The sequence below is a fragment of the Pseudophryne corroboree genome, chromosome 1, assembly GCF_028390025.1.
Source record: "Pseudophryne corroboree isolate aPseCor3 chromosome 1, aPseCor3.hap2, whole genome shotgun sequence".
In the NCBI taxonomy this organism is placed as follows: Eukaryota; Metazoa; Chordata; class Amphibia; order Anura; family Myobatrachidae; genus Pseudophryne; species Pseudophryne corroboree.
Window position 1 is genome coordinate 622,375,831 of NC_086444.1, and position 16,351 is coordinate 622,392,181.

A 16,351-nucleotide genomic window follows, 5' to 3' on the forward strand; every position below is an offset into this window, starting at 1 on the left:
TAACAGCACAGACCTATGCTACAATGCCTGCTTATTAAGAGACAGCAAACTTTGCCTTATGATTAGCCTATCAGTTTACTCTCCTTTTAGTAAGCATTCATATCTGCAGTGCAAACATGGGTGAACTACACCCAAAACCGAGCTTTCACTCACAGCATTTCTTCTACAAGACCCAGAATGTCACATCTTGTCACAGCTTTGCAAGTCCGATCTGCCAGTATTTGGAAATGTACAGTAGAGTTAAGACGAGAGGCTCCATGCTGCATATATTTCAATCAAGCCCATTTCTAGGGGTAGGCCATGTCACAATGCTCTGTACTTTGCATATCTGCCCAGGCATACGTATATATATGTCTGTTAAAAAATACTGTAGACAAGTGTATTGTTCCTAAAGTGTGCACGGGTGCGCCAGGGCATAGCTGGCAGGTGGTTTGGTCACAAATGAAATTATCCTTGTAGGCTGGGCCACAAGCTGCCCGTTATCTTAGACAGGTAGTACACTGCCATTTACAGACTGGTGATTGTTCCCGAAACCTTCTGCACCTCCCTCTAGTCTCCTTTCCCTGTGTATGGCCTACTACAGAGTCCCAGGCTCACAGCAAAGTTCAAAAACATACTGTACCCTCTAATAGGTGCAGAATGTAAAAATGGGATTTTAATACCTACCGGTAAATCCTTTTCTCTTAGTCCGTAGAGGATGCTGGGGTCACCATTAGAACCATGGGGGTATAGACGGGATCCGCAGGAGACATGGGCACTTTAAGACTTTCAAAGGGTGTGAACTGGCTACTCCCTCTATGCCCCTCCTCCAGACTCCAGTTATAGGAACTGTGCCCAGGGAGACGGACATTTCGAGGAAAGGATTTATTGTTAAACTAAGGTGAGATTCAAACCAGCTCACACCTCAAGCATGCCGCACAACGTGGCATTCAACAGAACACAAGCCAACGGCATGAACAATTTCAGCAAAAGGCTGACTATAAACGTAACACAACATGTGTGTAACCACAACTAATAACTCCAGATATTGTACGCACTGGGACGGGTGCCCAGCATCCTCTACGGACTAAGAGAAAAGGATTTACCGGTAGGTATTAAAATCCCATTTTCTCATACGTCCTAGAGGATGCTGGGGGTCACCATTAGAACCATGGGGTTATACCAAAGCTCTAAAATGGGCGGGAGAGTGCGGATGACTCTGCAGCACCGATTGACCAAACTTGAGGTCATCATCGGCCAGGGTATCAAACTTGTAAAACTTTGCAAAAGTGTTTGAACCCGACCAAGTAGCTGCTCGGCAAAGTTGCAATGCCGAGACCCCCGGGCAGCCACCCAGGACGAGCCCACCTTTCTAGAAGAAAGGACCTTCACCGATTACGGTAACGGCAATCCAGCCGTGGAATGAGCATGCTGAATCGTATTACAGATCCAGCGTGCAATGGTCTGCTTGGAAGCAGGACACCCAATCTTGTTGGGAGCATACAGGACAAACAGAGCCTCCGTTTTCCTAACCTGAGCCATTCTGGCGACATAAATTTTCAAAGCTCTGACCACATCCAGAGACTTTAAGTCAATTAAGGCGTCAGTAGCCACTGGCACCACAATAGGTTGGTTTATGTGAAAAGATGAAACCACCTTCGGCAGAAATTGCTGACAAGTCCTCAACTCTGCTCTATATTCATGGAAGATCAAATAAGGGCTCTTGAGAGACAAGGCCGCTAACTCAGACACCTGCCTTGCGGATGCCAAGGCCAACAGAATGACCACTTTCCAAGTGAGAAATTTCAACCCCACCTTCTGTAAAGGTTCAAACCAATGTGATTGAAGGAACTGCAACACCACGTTAAGATCCCATGGTGCCACTGGGGGCACAAATGGAGGTTGGATGTACAACACACCTTTCATAAAAGTCTGAACTGGAAGGGAGGCCAATTGTTTTTGAAAGAAAACCGATAAGGCTGAAATCTGTACCTTAATTGAGCACAACTTTAGGCCCGCATCCACACCTGTTTGTAGAAAACGTCATAGCTGAAATTCTTCCGTAGGAGACTTCTTCGATTCACACCAAGAAACATATTGTCTCCAAATACGGTGGTAATGTTTAGACGTTACTCCTTTCCTGGCCTGAATAAGTGTGGGAATGACTTCACTGGGAATACCCTTTCGAGCTAGGATTTGGCATTCAACCGCCATGCCGTCAAACGTAGCCACGGTAAGTCTTGATACACGCGCGGCCCCTGCTGTAACAGGACCTCGCTTAGAGGAAGAGGCCAGGGATCTCCTATGAGTAATTCCTGAAGATCTGGATACCAAGACCTCCTTGGCCAGTCTGGGACAATGAGGATCGCTTGAATCTTTGTTCTTCTTATAATCTTTAGAACTTTTAAAATGAGAGGAAGTGGAGGGAACACATACACGGACCGAAACACCCATGGTGACACCAGTGAATCCACTGCTATTGCTTGAGGGTCCCTCGACCTGGAACAATATCTCTGAAGCTTCTTGTTGAGTTCCCCAATGATTTGTCACTTCTGCGAAGACCTCTTGATGGAGGCCCCACTCCCATGGATGAAGATCATGTCTGCTGAGGAAGTCTGCTTCCCAGTTGTCCACTCCTGGAATGAAGATCGCTGACAGAGCGCTTGTATGCTTTTCCGCCCAGTGGAGAACCTTTGTGGCTTCTGCCATTGCCGCTCTGCTTTTTGTTCCGCCCTGGCGGTTTATGTACGCTACTGCTGTTACATTGTCCGACTGGATCAGTACGGGCAGATTGCGAAGAAGATGTTCCGCTTGTCGAAGGCCGTTGTAAATGGCCCTTAACTCCAGAACGTTTATGTGGAGACAAGTTTCCTGGCTTGACCATCTTCCTTGGAAGTTTTCACCCTGTGTGACTGCTCCCCAGCCTCGGAGACTTGCATCCGTGGTTACTAGGATCCAGTTCTGGATCCCGAACCTGCGCCCCTCTAGGAGGTGAGAGCTGTGCAGCCACCACAGGAGTGAGATTCTGGTCTTGGAAGACAGGATTATCCTTCGGTGCATGTGCAGGTGGGATCCGGACCACTTGTCCAACAGGTCCCACTGAAACACTCTGGCATGGAATCTGCCAAACTGAATGGCCTCGTAGACTGCAACCATCTTCCCCAGCAACTGAGTGCATTGATGGATTGACACTCTTGCTGGTTTCAGAATTTGTTTGACCAGACTCTGAAGTTCCAGAGCCTTTTCTACTGGAAGAAAAACTCTCTGTAGTTCTGTGTCCAGTATCATTCCCAAAAACGACAACTGCATCGTCGGAATCAACTGTGATTTTGGCAAGTTAAGGAGCCAACCATGTTGTTGAAGAATTGTCAGGGAGAGTGCAATGTTTTGCACCAACTGGTCCCTGGATCTCGCCTTTATCAGGAGATCGTCCAAGTACGGGATAATCGTGATTTCTTGCTTGCGAAGGACAACCATCATTTCCACCATCACTTTGGTGAAAATCCTCGGAGCCGTGGACAGACCAAACGGCAACGTCTGAAATTGGTAATGACAATCCTGAATTGCAAACCTCAGGTAAGCCTGATGCGGAGGATAAATGGGAACATGTAAGTAGGCAACCTTTATGTCCACGGACACCATAAAATCCCCTTCCTCCAGACTGGAGATCACTGCTCGGAGAGACTCCATCTTGAATTTGAATTTATTTTAGGTAGAAATTGAGGGATTTCAGGTTTATGATCGGTCTGACCGAGCCGTCCGGCTTCGGGACCACGAACAGGCTTGAAAAAAAGCCTTCTCCCTGTTGTGACGGGGAACCATGACAATGACCTGATTTTGACACAACTTTTGTATTGCGTCGCATACTACCTCCCTGTCTGGAAGAGAAGCTGGTGAGGCCGATTTGAAAAATCAGCGAGGGGGAACGTCTTGAAACTCCAGTTTGTACCCTTGGGATACTATTTGTAAAACCCATGGGTCCAGGTCCGAACGAAACTAGAACTGACTGAAGAGTTTGAGACGTGCCCCCACCGGTGCGGACTCCCGCAGAGGAGCCCCAGCGTCATGCGGTGGATTTGACAGAAGCCGGGGAGGACTTCTGCTCCTGGGAACCCGACAAGGCTGGTGATCTTTTACCTCTTCCCCTTCCTCTAGTAGCAAGGAAGGAAGAACCTCGCCCTTTTCTGTATTTATTGGGCCGAAAGGACTGCATTTGATAGTGGTGTGTTTTCTTTTGTTGTGGAGGAACATAAGGCAAAAAGGATGACTTACCCGCGGTAGCCATAGATACCAAGTCAGCGAGGCCATCACCAAACAAGGCACCACCTTTATATGGTAGAGATTCCATATTTTTCTTGGAGTCAGCATCAGCATTCCAATGGTGAATCCACAATGCTCGCCTAGCTGAGACTGCCATGGCATTGGCTTTTGATCCCAAAAGACCAATATCTCTCGCTGTTTCCTTTAGGTACGCTGCAGCGTCCTTGATATAACCCAGCGTCAAGAGGATGCTATCCCTATCTAGGGTATCTTTATCAGATGACAAGTTATCTGCCCACTTTTCGATAGCACTACTCACCCAGGCAGATGCAATGACAGGTCTGAGTAGCGTACCTGTGGTCGCATAAATGGATTTCAACGTAGTTTCTTGCTTACGATCCGCAGGGTCCTTAAGGGCTGCCGTGCCAGGTGACGGGAGAGCTACCTTTTTAGACAACCATGATAGGGCCTTGTCTACAATGGGGGGTGACTCCCACTTTTCCCTATCCTCAGAGGGAAACGGATAAGCCACCGGAATCCTTTTGGGAATCTGAAACTTTCTGTCACGGCTTTCCCAGACTTTTTCATATAGAGTGTTCAGTTCATGAGAGGGAGGAAACGTTATCTCAGGTTTCTTTTCCTTATACATACAGACCCTTTTATTAGGAACAGCAGGGTCCTCAGTGATATGTAATACATCTTTAACCGCCACAATCATGTACTGAATGCTCTCTGCCAATTTTGGATCTGATCTGGAATCACTATAGTCAACACTGGAATCAGTGTCCGTGTCAGTACCAGTGTCTTCCAACTGGGCAAAAGTACGTTTTTGTGACCCCGAGGGGTCCTGGACTTGCAATAACACATCCTCCATAGATTTCTTCTATGCCTGGGTCTGAGACTCGGACTTATCTAATCTCTTACTAATAAGAGCCACATTAGCATTCAAAACATTTACCCAATCAGGAGTCGGCGGTGCCGACAGGGTCACCCCCACAGCCGTTTGTGTCCCTAATACAGCCTCCTCCTGGGAAGAGCACTCAGACATGTCGACACACGTGCACCAAACACCGACAGACACACCGGGCATATAGGGGACAGACCCACAGTAAAGTCTGTCAGAGACAGCTCACAGTCTGTCAGAGACAGCTCACAACCCAGCGCCAAATTAACAGGTCTGAAAACACAAAAAAATGCTCCAGACCTGTAGCGCTTTAAATATCAAATATATTGCACCAAATTATACTGTGCCCCCCTCCCGTTTTGCACCCTGATACTTGTCAGCAGTGTGAGGAAGGACCAGTGTCTCTGCAGACCTGTGGAGAGGAAATGGCGCCGAGCTGAGAGTGAGCTGTGAGAAAGAAGCTCCGCCCCCTTAATGGCGCGCTTCTGTCCCGCTTATTTTACTAAATAATTATACTGGCGGGGGTTAGGATAGTGCCTTGGCACTAATGTCCCCTCTTGCCAGTGGAAATTGAGGATTTATTGCTGCCCAGGGCACCCCCCTCCCCCCCCCCGCGCCCTGCAGTGCTGTGTGTGTGGGAGCATGGCACGCAGTGTTCCGTTCGCTGCGCGGTACCTCAGAATGCCGTCACTGGAGAAGTCTTCTTTTTTTTCTGCATCTAGGCGTACCCAGCGATCAGCACCCTCAGGAGCCAATGGTGTCCTGTCAGCCAGAAGCAGAGCCATTGAACTCACTAGAAGTAGGTCATACTTCTCTCCCCTATTTCCCACGAAGCAGGGAGACTGTTGCCAGCAGCCTCCCTGAAAATAAAAAACCTAACATAAGTCTTGTCAGAGAAACTCAGTAGAGCTCCCCTGTAGTCCGTCCAGTCTCACTGGGCACAATTCTAAAACTGGAGTCTGGAGGAGGGGCATAGAGGAAGGAGCCAGTTCACACCCTTTGAAAGTCTTAAAGTGCCCATGTCTCCTGCGGATCCCGTCTATACCCCCATGGTTCTAATGGTGACCCCAGCATCCTCTAGGACGTATGAGAAAATATACAGTTATATCCTCTGAGTCTTTGCTAAGTTTGATTATGCAAGAGTGCTGTCTTACTAGTGTGTTTCTTGTCATTTGACTTTATTAGGTGGAAGCAGGCTCCTAAAACAGCTGCTGCATTCATTTAATACTGAGCATCATAGGGATTGATTCTATTTGCACTTTATACTCCCCTGCTTACTCTTCATACCTCCCAACATTTAAAAAAATTTGATCTGTGCAAGGGCCATGGCCTTGCACCCATGAAACCAGTGGTTGACATTTTGGAGTCATGACTGTGTGTCATGCCTGGTCAGGGCTGTTACTAGCCAATTTGGCTCCCAGTGCAAACAGTACAAAATCCACACCCTCCTCCATAGACATAAAAAAGAGGATTTTAATTACCTACCGGTAAATCCTTTTAGGGATACTGGGGACCTTAGTACAGTAGGGTATAGAAGGGTCCCAAAGGAGCCGGTGCACTTTAAATTTCTTCCACAGGGTGTGCTTGCTCCTCCCCTCTATGCCCTCCCTCACAGCTCAGTCTAGGAAAACTGAGCCCGAAGGATATGGACATACTTGAGAGGAGGATACATGACAAACAATGAGTGGTAAGATTAACGAACCAGCACACAACACAACAATGAGCCAGCAACAGCTAGCAAAACACAACAGCAACAGCTGTTGGAACAACTTCACACAAGAACAAAACCTTGCAGGAAAGTCGCAGCACAGAGGTGGGCGCCCAGTATCTCGTATGGATGGACTACGAGAAAAGGATTTACCGGCAGGTAATTAAAATCCTCTTTTCTCTATCATCCATAAGGGATACTGGGTGTCACGATCCAGGTATCTGGACGCCATTTCTTACCCATCAGATGCCTCCTAAGGCTGGCTCAGCGCTCCAGGACCGGATCCCATCTGTTATCCTAATGTTCACATTCCTGCATCCTCTCCTGTCTCTCTGAGACGCTGTCACAGTAACGCCTTATTACATCTGGCATGGCGTCTCCCGCGGCCTCCGCCGCCGTCCCTGAGCTTCTGCATGCAGAGTGTCAGAGTGGCGATTACGTCAGCCGCGGCCTCCGCTGTGTCCGCGTGGTTGGATGTGCACTTGTCAGCCTGGCGTCTCCTGTCTCCAGTGGCCGGCGCCGCCATTACTGTTTTCATTACCACATGGATTACAAACCAAACTTCCCTCCAAGTGTCTGCATGGGCGCAGCCATCTTGGATTCTGTCAGCTGATCATTTCCTCCAATCTGTTGTCAGTATTGTTAATCTGCATAATTGCCTAGCCAATCCCTTCCTTGCTGCAGGTATAAATACACTGTGCCTGAGCAAGGAAGGCGTCAGTGCTTTGGTTGTCAAACCTAGTTCCTGTTTGTCTCTCTCCTGTGATTGTCTTCCAGGTTCCAGCTCCTGTCTCAAGACTTCCACCATAGAGACCCGCACCAGCATTCCACCTGCGGTGTAGCCTGACTCTCCAATCCATTGTGGATTCATCTGTTTCCAGCTACAGCATTACCTGCTTCCAGCTCAGCTTCCAGCAGAGTACAGCTTCCCTTAAAGGGCCGGTGTCCTTTCTACACTTTACCACTCTCCACCGGTATTATTATTTCTCCGCTCTCAAGTTCTACATTTCAGTTCATATTTCATCGCTCCCAAGTTCATCTATTATTTAACTGGTTCCAGCCAGTATCCACTCCGTGCTAACAACAGTCTGGTTCCAGCCAGTATCCACAGCAGCTGTTTTACCTTCAGCAACCCAGCTTTTCCTGGAACATCAGCTGGCACAATCCTGGGTTATCTCCATTGCTACAGTCGGGCCTGGTAAGGATTTTCCATCTAGAAGATCATAAGAACTATCTCACACTACCAGTGCCCTGTGGCTCCTGCCATCCTGTAGTACCCAGGAACTGTATTTATTATTTGCTGACTTTTACGTTTTCTTTTACTGCTGCTGTGTTGCGGAGTTGTCATAATAAACATCATTGACTTTTATCCAAGTTGTCGTGGTCACGCCTTCGGGCAGTTATTATTCATGTTACTTACATGTCCAGGGGTCTGATACAACCTCCCAGGTTTCGGTACATCTCAGCCCCTACAACTGAGGCTGCCTCCCGTCAGCTCAGGCCCTCAGTTGTGACAGTAAGCACTGACCTAATGAATCCAGCCGGAGACCAGGATCAAGCGGCCAGGCCGATGCAAGAACTGGCAGCCCGACTAGAACATCAGGAGGCTGCACAGGGCCACATCATCCGCTGTCTCCAGGATCTCTCTACTCGGCTGGATGGGATTCAGACAACTCTCCGTGGATCAGGCGCATCTGGTGCGTCAACCACAGTGACTCCAGTTATAACCCCACCCACCTTACCCATTTCTGCTCCACGTCTTCATCTTCCAACGCCAGCAAAATTTGACGGATCTCCAAGATTCTGCAGGGGATTTCTCAACCAGTGTGAGATTCAGTTTGAGCTACAACCTGGCAATTTTCCCAGTGACCGTACAAAAATTGCCTACATTATCTCCCTTCTCAGTGGCTCCGCCCTTGACTGGGCATCACCGTTATGGGAGAGGTCCGACACCCTGCTATCTTCTTACACTGCATTCGTGTCAACATTCAGGCGCATCTTCGACGAGCCAGGCCGGGTAACCTCAGCTTCATCCGAGATTCTCCGTTTACGCCAGGGGTCACGTACTGTAGGACAATATCTGATACAGTTCCAGATCCTGGCATCCGAACTGGCATGGAACGACGAGGCCCTGTATGCTGCATTCTGGCATGGCTTATCTGAGCTTATTAAAGATGAGTTAGCTACCAGAGACTTACCTTCTAAGTTAGATGAGCTAATCTCACTCTGCACGAAAGTTGATTTACGTTTCAGAGAGAGAGCAACTGAGCGTGGAAGATCATCTGCTCCAAAATCTTCTGCTCCTCCTCCTCGTCAACTGTCACCATCTAAAGATGAGCCCATGCAAATTGGCCGTTCCCGTTTAACTCCTGCTGAGCGCCGAAGACGCCTCTCTGAGTCTCTTTGTCTTTACTGTGCAGCTCCGTCTCACACCATCAATGCCTGTCCCGAACGTCCGGGAAAACTCCAAACCCTAGCTCACCCAGGAGAGGGCCGGCTAGGAGTAATGATCTCCTCTCCATCTCCTCATGATTGTAATCTCCCAGTCTCGCTTCAAGTTGCTCAACGTTATCGGAACGTCATTGCCCTCCTTGATTCCGGAGCAGCTGGGAACTTTATTACTGAAGCCTATGTTAAACGGTGGTCCCTACCCACCGAGAGACTTCCTTCCTCCTTTTCCTTAACTGCCGTGGATGGCAGTAAAATTTTTGATACTGTTATTGCTCTAAGGACTCTACCAGTTCGTCTGAGAGTGGGAGTTCTTCATTCCGAACTTATTTCACTTTTAGTGATTCCAAGAGCCACACATCCTGTGGTCCTGGGCCTTCCATGGCTTCGTCTTCACAATCCTACAATTGATTGGACGACTACGCAAATCCTGGCATGGGGTTCCTCCTGTGCAGAGACATGTTTGTTTAAAGTATTGCCTGTCTGTTCTTCCTCCCCCAGGTCGTCTGATGTTCCACCTCCTCCATATCAAGATTTCACGGATGTGTTCAGTAAAGCTTCTGCTGATATCCTTCCTCCTCATAGAGAATGGGACTGCCCGATTGATCTCGTTCCAGGGAAGGTTCCACCTCGAGGCCGAACTTATCCGTTGTCTCTGCCTGAGACGCATTCTATGGAGGAATACATTAAAGAGAACCTAGCAAAGGGGTTCATTCGACCTTCTTCTTCCCCAGCCGGCGCAGGCTTCTTTTTTGTAAAAAAGAAAGATGGTGGTCTGCGGCCGTGCATCGACTACAGAGGTTTGAACGACATTACCATCAAGAACCGTTATCCTTTACCCCTGATTACTGAGCTCTTTGACAGAGTTAGCGGAGCTACCATCTTTACAAAGCTGGACTTGCGAGGTGCATACAATCTCATCCGGATCCGTGAGGGTGACGAGTGGAAGACCGCCTTTAACACCCGTGACGGACATTATGAGTACCTCGTCATGCCCTTCGGATTGAGCAATGCTCCAGCTGTCTTCCAGCATTTTGTCAATGAGATCTTCAGAGACATTCTATACCGTCATGTCGTGGTCTATCTAGACGATATCCTCATTTTTGCCAACGATTTAGAGGAACATCGTTTTTGGGTTAAAGAGGTTCTGTCCCGTCTCCGTGTCAATCATCTCTATTGCAAATTAGAAAAATGCGTCTTTGAAGTCAAGTCCATTCCGTTTCTAGGGTACATTGTGTCCGGTTCCGGACTAGAGATGGATCCTGAGAAACTACAAGCAATTCAGAATTGGCCGGTACCCTTAACCCTCAAAGGGGTCCAGAGGTTCTTAGGGTTCGCCAATTATTACCGAAAGTTTATACGAGACTTTTCCACCATTGTGGCGCCTATTACTGCTTTCACCAAGAAGGGTGCTAACCCGTCCAAGTGGTCTGAAGAAGCCATGCAAGCTTTTCATCTTTTAAAACAGAGGTTCATCTCTGCGCCTGTCCTGAAACAGCCTGACATCGACTCTCCTTTCATCCTAGAGGTGGATGCCTCCTCCGTTGGAGTAGGAGCGGTGTTATCTCAGAGGGCTAAAGATGGCCATTTACATCCTTGCAGTTTCTTCTCCCGGAAGTTCTCCCCAGCTGAGCGCAACTATGCCATTGGCGACCAGGAGTTGCTAGCCATCAAGCTCGCTCTAGAAGAGTGGAGGTATCTGTTGGAGGGAGCTTCTCATTTAATCACCATACTTACAGACCACAAGAACCTTTTATACCTGAAGGGCGCACAATGTCTCAACCCTCGTCAGGCCAGATGGGCACTTTTCTTTTCCAGGTTCGACTTTAAACTCCAGTTCTGTCCGGGCTCTCAGAATCGCAAGGCCGATGCCCTTTCCCGCTCATGGGAGCAAGAAAATGAGTCAGAGTCTTCAGACAAGCATCCTATTATAAATCCGTTGGCATTCTCCACGGTAGGGATGGACTCTACGCCCCCATCAGGGAAAAGTTTTGTGAAGCCGATGCTAAGGAAGAAGCTCATGCATTGGGCCCATGCTTCCCGTTTTGCCGGACATACAGGTATCCAAAAAACCCTGGAGTTTATCTCTAGGTCCTATTGGTGGCCAACTCTGAAAAAAGACGTCTTGGAGTTTATTGCATCTTGCCCAAAGTGTGCCCAACATAAAGTATCCCGCCAGTCGCCTGCGGGGCAACTGGTTCCACTATCCGTTCCCCGTCGACCATGGACCCACTTGTCGATGGATTTCATTACAGACTTACCCATGTGCAACAAGTTCAATACCATCTGGGTGGTAGTTGACCGGTTCACCAAGATGGCACACTTCATTCCTCTCACCGGTCTTCCGTCAGCTTCCAAGTTGGCTCAAGTATTCATACAAGAGATCTTCCGACTCCACGGTCTTCCTGAAGAAATTATCTCAGATCGAGGAGTTCAATTCACAGCCAAATTCTGGCGAAGTTTATGTCAAGTCCTCCAAGTCAAGCTAAAGTTTTCCACGGCTTACCATCCTCAGACCAATGGTCAAACCGAGAGGGTGAATCAGGACTTGGAGGCCTTCCTCCGCATCTATGTGTCCTCCTCTCAAGATGACTGGGTTCAATTACTTCCCTGGGCCGAGTTCTGTCATAACAACCAGTATCATTCTTCATCTTCTTCAACACCATTCTTCACCAACTTTGGATTCCACCCTAAAGTCCCTGAGTTCCAACCGCTTCCAGCAACTTCTGTTCCCGCAGTGGATATCACCTTGCATCAGTTTGCCAATATCTGGAAGAGCGTACGATCAACTCTGCTCAAGGCATCGTTCAGGTACAAGAAGTTTGCGGATAAGAAGCGTCGAGCAGTTCCTGCTCTCAAGGTGGGTGATCGGGTATGGTTATCCACGAAGAATTTGAGGTTAAGAGTTCCCAGTATGAAGTTTGCACCTCGCTATATCGGTCCTTTCAAGATTGAACAAGTCATCAATCCTGTTGCTTACAGACTCCAGTTGCCTCCCTTCTTAAAAATACCCAGGACATTCCATGTTTCCCTGTTGAAACCGCTGATCTTGAATCGGTTTCATTCCTCACTTCCTCCAACTCCGAAAGTCCAAACTCAACGAGGCGTTGAGTATGAAGTGGCCAAGATCCTGGACTCACGTCACCGTTACGGTCAACTACAGTATCTTATTGACTGGAAGGGTTACGGCCCTGAGGAACGTTCATGGACCAATGCTTCTGATGTCCATGCTCCTGCCTTGGTCCGGAGATTCCATTCCAAGTTTCCTCAAAAGCCAAAGAAGTGTCCTGGGGCCACTCCTAAAGGGGGGGGTGCTGTCACGATCCGGGTATCTGGACGCCATTTCTTACCCATCAGATGCCTCCTAAGGCTGGCTCAGCGCTCCAGGACCGGATCCCATCTGTTATCCTAATGTTCACATTCCTGCATCCTCTCCTGTCTCTCTGAGACGCTGTCACAGTAACGCCTTATTACATCTGGCATGGCGTCTCCCGCGGCCTCCGCCGCCGTCCCTGAGCTTCTGCATGCAGAGTGTCAGAGTGGCGATTACGTAAGCCGCGGCCTCCGCTGTGTCCGCGTGGTTGGATGTGCACTTGTCAGCCTGGCGTCTCCTGTCTCCAGTGGCCGGCGCCGCCATTACTGTTTTCATTACCACATGGATTACAAACCAAACTTCCCTCCAAGTGTCTACATGGGCGCAGCCATCTTGGATTCTGTCAGCTGATCATTTCCTCCAATCTGTTGTCAGTATTGTTAATCTGCATAATTGCCTAGCCAATCCCTTCCTTGCTGCAGGTATAAATACACTGTGCCTGAGCAAGGAAGGCGTCAGTGCTTTGGTTGTCAAACCTAGTTCCTGTTTGTCTCTCTCCTGTGATTGTCTTCCAGGTTCCAGCTCCTGTCTCAAGACTTCCACCATAGAGACCCGCACCAGCATTCCACCTGCGGTGTAGCCTGACTCTCCAATCCATTGTGGATTCATCTGTTTCCAGCTACAGCATTACCTGCTTCCAGCTCAGCTTCCAGCAGAGTACAGCTTCCCTTAAAGGGCCGGTGTCCTTTCTACACTTTACCACTCTCCACCGGTATTATTATTTCTCCGCTCTCAAGTTCTACATTTCAGTTCATATTTCATCGCTCCCAAGTTCATCTATTATTTAACTGGTTCCAGCCAGTATCCACTCCGTGCTAACAACAGTCTGGTTCCAGCCAGTATCCACAGCAGCTGTTTTACCTTCAGCAACCCAGCTTTTCCTGGAACATCAGCTGGCACAATCCTGGGTTATCTCCATTGCTACAGTCGGGCCTGGTAAGGACTTTCCATCTAGAAGATCATAAGAACTATCTCACACTACCAGTGCCCTGTGGCTCCTGCCATCCTGTAGTACCCAGGAACTGTATTTATTATTTGCTGACTTTTACGTTTTCTTTTACTGCTGCTGTGTTGCGGAGTTGTCATAATAAACATCATTGACTTTTATCCAAGTTGTCGTGGTCACGCCTTCGGGCAGTTATTATTCATGTTACTTACATGTCCAGGGGTCTGATACAACCTCCCAGGTTTCGGTACATCTCAGCCCCTACAACTGAGGCTGCCTCCCGTCAGCTCAGGCCCTCAGTTGTGACACTGGGGACACAATGGGGACATCCCAAAGCTCCCAAACAGGGTAGGAACGTGCTAAGACGCCTGCAACACTGTACGTCCAAATTGGACATCCTCTGCAGCCAGGGTATCAAAACTGTAAAACTTGACAAACGTGTTTGTCCCTGACCAGGTAGCGGCCCGACACAGTTGTAGTGCCGACACTCCTCGGGCAGCCACCCAGGAGGAACCCACAGACTTTGTGGAGTGGGCCGTGACAGACCGAGGAATAGGCAAGGCCGTCGAAGCGTAGGCCTTTTGAACAGTAAGCCTAATCCAACTGGCAATGGACTGCTTTGAAGCAGGACGACCCTTTTTGACAGCAGTAGTCCTCTTGATATAAATTCTCAGGGCTCGTACCACATCCATTGACTCAGTAATTGAGGAAGAGGCTGAAGCTGCCGGAACAACAATAGACCGATTCAAGTGGAACTGTTGTCTAGTACGGAGTTCCGCTCTGTCCTCATGAAAGACCAAGTAAGGATTTTTACAGGACAAAGCACCAAGTTCGGAGACATGCCTAGCGGAAGCCAAGGCTAGGATCATAACCGTCTTCGACGTAAGGTATATGTCCTCCACCAACATCAGAGGTTCAAACCAAGAGGACTGTAGAAAGGACTTAACCACGTTTAGATCCCAAGGTGCAGTGGGCAGCACAAAAGGAGCTTGGATGTGCATGACACCCTGCAGGAAAGTTGGACTTCAGGCAAAGCAGCCAGTTTCTTCTGAAAGTAAATGGACAAGGCCGAGATCTGAACCTTTATGGAGCCCAACCTTAGGCCCATATCCACACCAGCCTGTAAAAAGCGCCCCAGGTTGAAAACCGCAGGAGGATATTTTCAGCCCTCACACCAGGAGACGTATCGTTTCCAGATATGGTGGTAGTGCTTTGACGTAACCAGTTTTCTGGCTTGAATCGTGATGGTAATAACTTTGTCCAGAATGCCCTTCTCAGCTAGAAGGTTCTGCTCATGCACCATGTCATCAAACAAAGCTGCCGTAAGTCCGGGTAGACGAACAGTCCTTGTTGAAGAAGATCTTTCCTTAGCGGTAGGGGCCAGGGGTCTTCTATGGCCATCTCCAGAAGATCCATGTACCAAACCCTCCGAGGCCAGTCTGTGGTGATGAGAATCGCATGAGCTCCCTCTCTGTTGATTCGCTTTAGAACCTTGGGGAGCAACGGAATCGGAGGAAACAGGTACACCAGCTGGTAATCCCATGGAGTCGTCAGCGCATTCACTGCCGATGCCAGAGGGTCCCTCATTCTGGAACAATAGCACTGAAGCTTGTTGTTGATGTCACAACTGAGGGCTGGTGTCGGTAGCTGGAGGCCTCAGTTGTAGGGGCTGATGGGTACGTGAATTTAGGAGGTAAGAGGGGACTCCTAGACATGTGCTGAGCTTGTAGTACCAATTGCCCGAAGGCGTGACCACGACAACAGGAGGTGCCTTTGAGGGTTTTTATTAAATCATAAAAGTCAAAGAATGCGCAACCAAACAATAAAAGTCACAAGTGAGTCTCTGAGTCACAACTGGTGAGGACCAGTAATCCAGAATAACTAGGAGTGCTTTATGACACTTAGAAACACGAGTGGAACATAGAGTGATGCTGGGGATCGCAGATAAGGCTTAAGTGATATTGGGGATCACAGGTGAAGCTTTGAGTGATGCTAGGGATCGCAGGTAAAGTTTGAGTGATGCTAGGGATCGCAGGTAAACACTCCACTAATATAGTGAGTACTGGTAGTAGTGGAGACAGAGGACTGCCAGAGAGTGGCTGCTGGAAGCCGGAGACATACACTCTGCTAGCGCTGGGTGCGGGAACTAGGAAGTCAGGTTGCACCACAGAGCATCAGCACAGGAGAACTGGAGCTGCACCGCAGAGAATAACCACAAGGGAGTCAGGCTGTACTGCAGAGAGTGTTCACAGGAGAGTCCTTAGAGAAGCTGCATACTGGAACGCTGGAGAGACCATGGAAGCACTGACAACCTTCAGGGTGCAGAGACAGGATATTTATACCTGCTGGATAGCAGGGATTGGCTGACAATTATGCTCAGGCTCCAGCAGCACTACGGATAGGTGAGGATAGTATCATGTGATTCGATCCAAAATGGCTGCGCCCATTGACGGAGATTGAAGGGGAAAGAAGCACCCAGAAACCATGTGTCAAACGGTAATGGCGGCGGAGGCCGCAGCAGCAGAAACTCCATGCGCCCAGACGTGTACAGCGGCCACAGGGATGGCGGCGGCCGCGGCACACAGAGGATGCACATCCAGCGGAAGACCACAGGCGCGGCAGTGACGGCCGCGACGGGGCTGAGATCGCCACACCACCATAAGTGTACACACTAAGGAGGCCGTTGAACCAGCGCTGCAGGCAATACCCATGAAATGTAACCCAAGACATAGT

The 16,351-nt window shown here is 48.9% G+C and overlaps 1 protein-coding gene across 1 annotated transcript in view; it reads right to left on the reverse strand.

Annotated features, from left to right (window-relative positions):
- Nucleotides 1–16,351, reverse strand: part of CIMAP1D (CIMAP1 family member D) — a 37,522-nt gene that overhangs the window by 1,480 nt on the left and 19,691 nt on the right. The gene's annotated exons all lie outside the window — the stretch shown is intronic.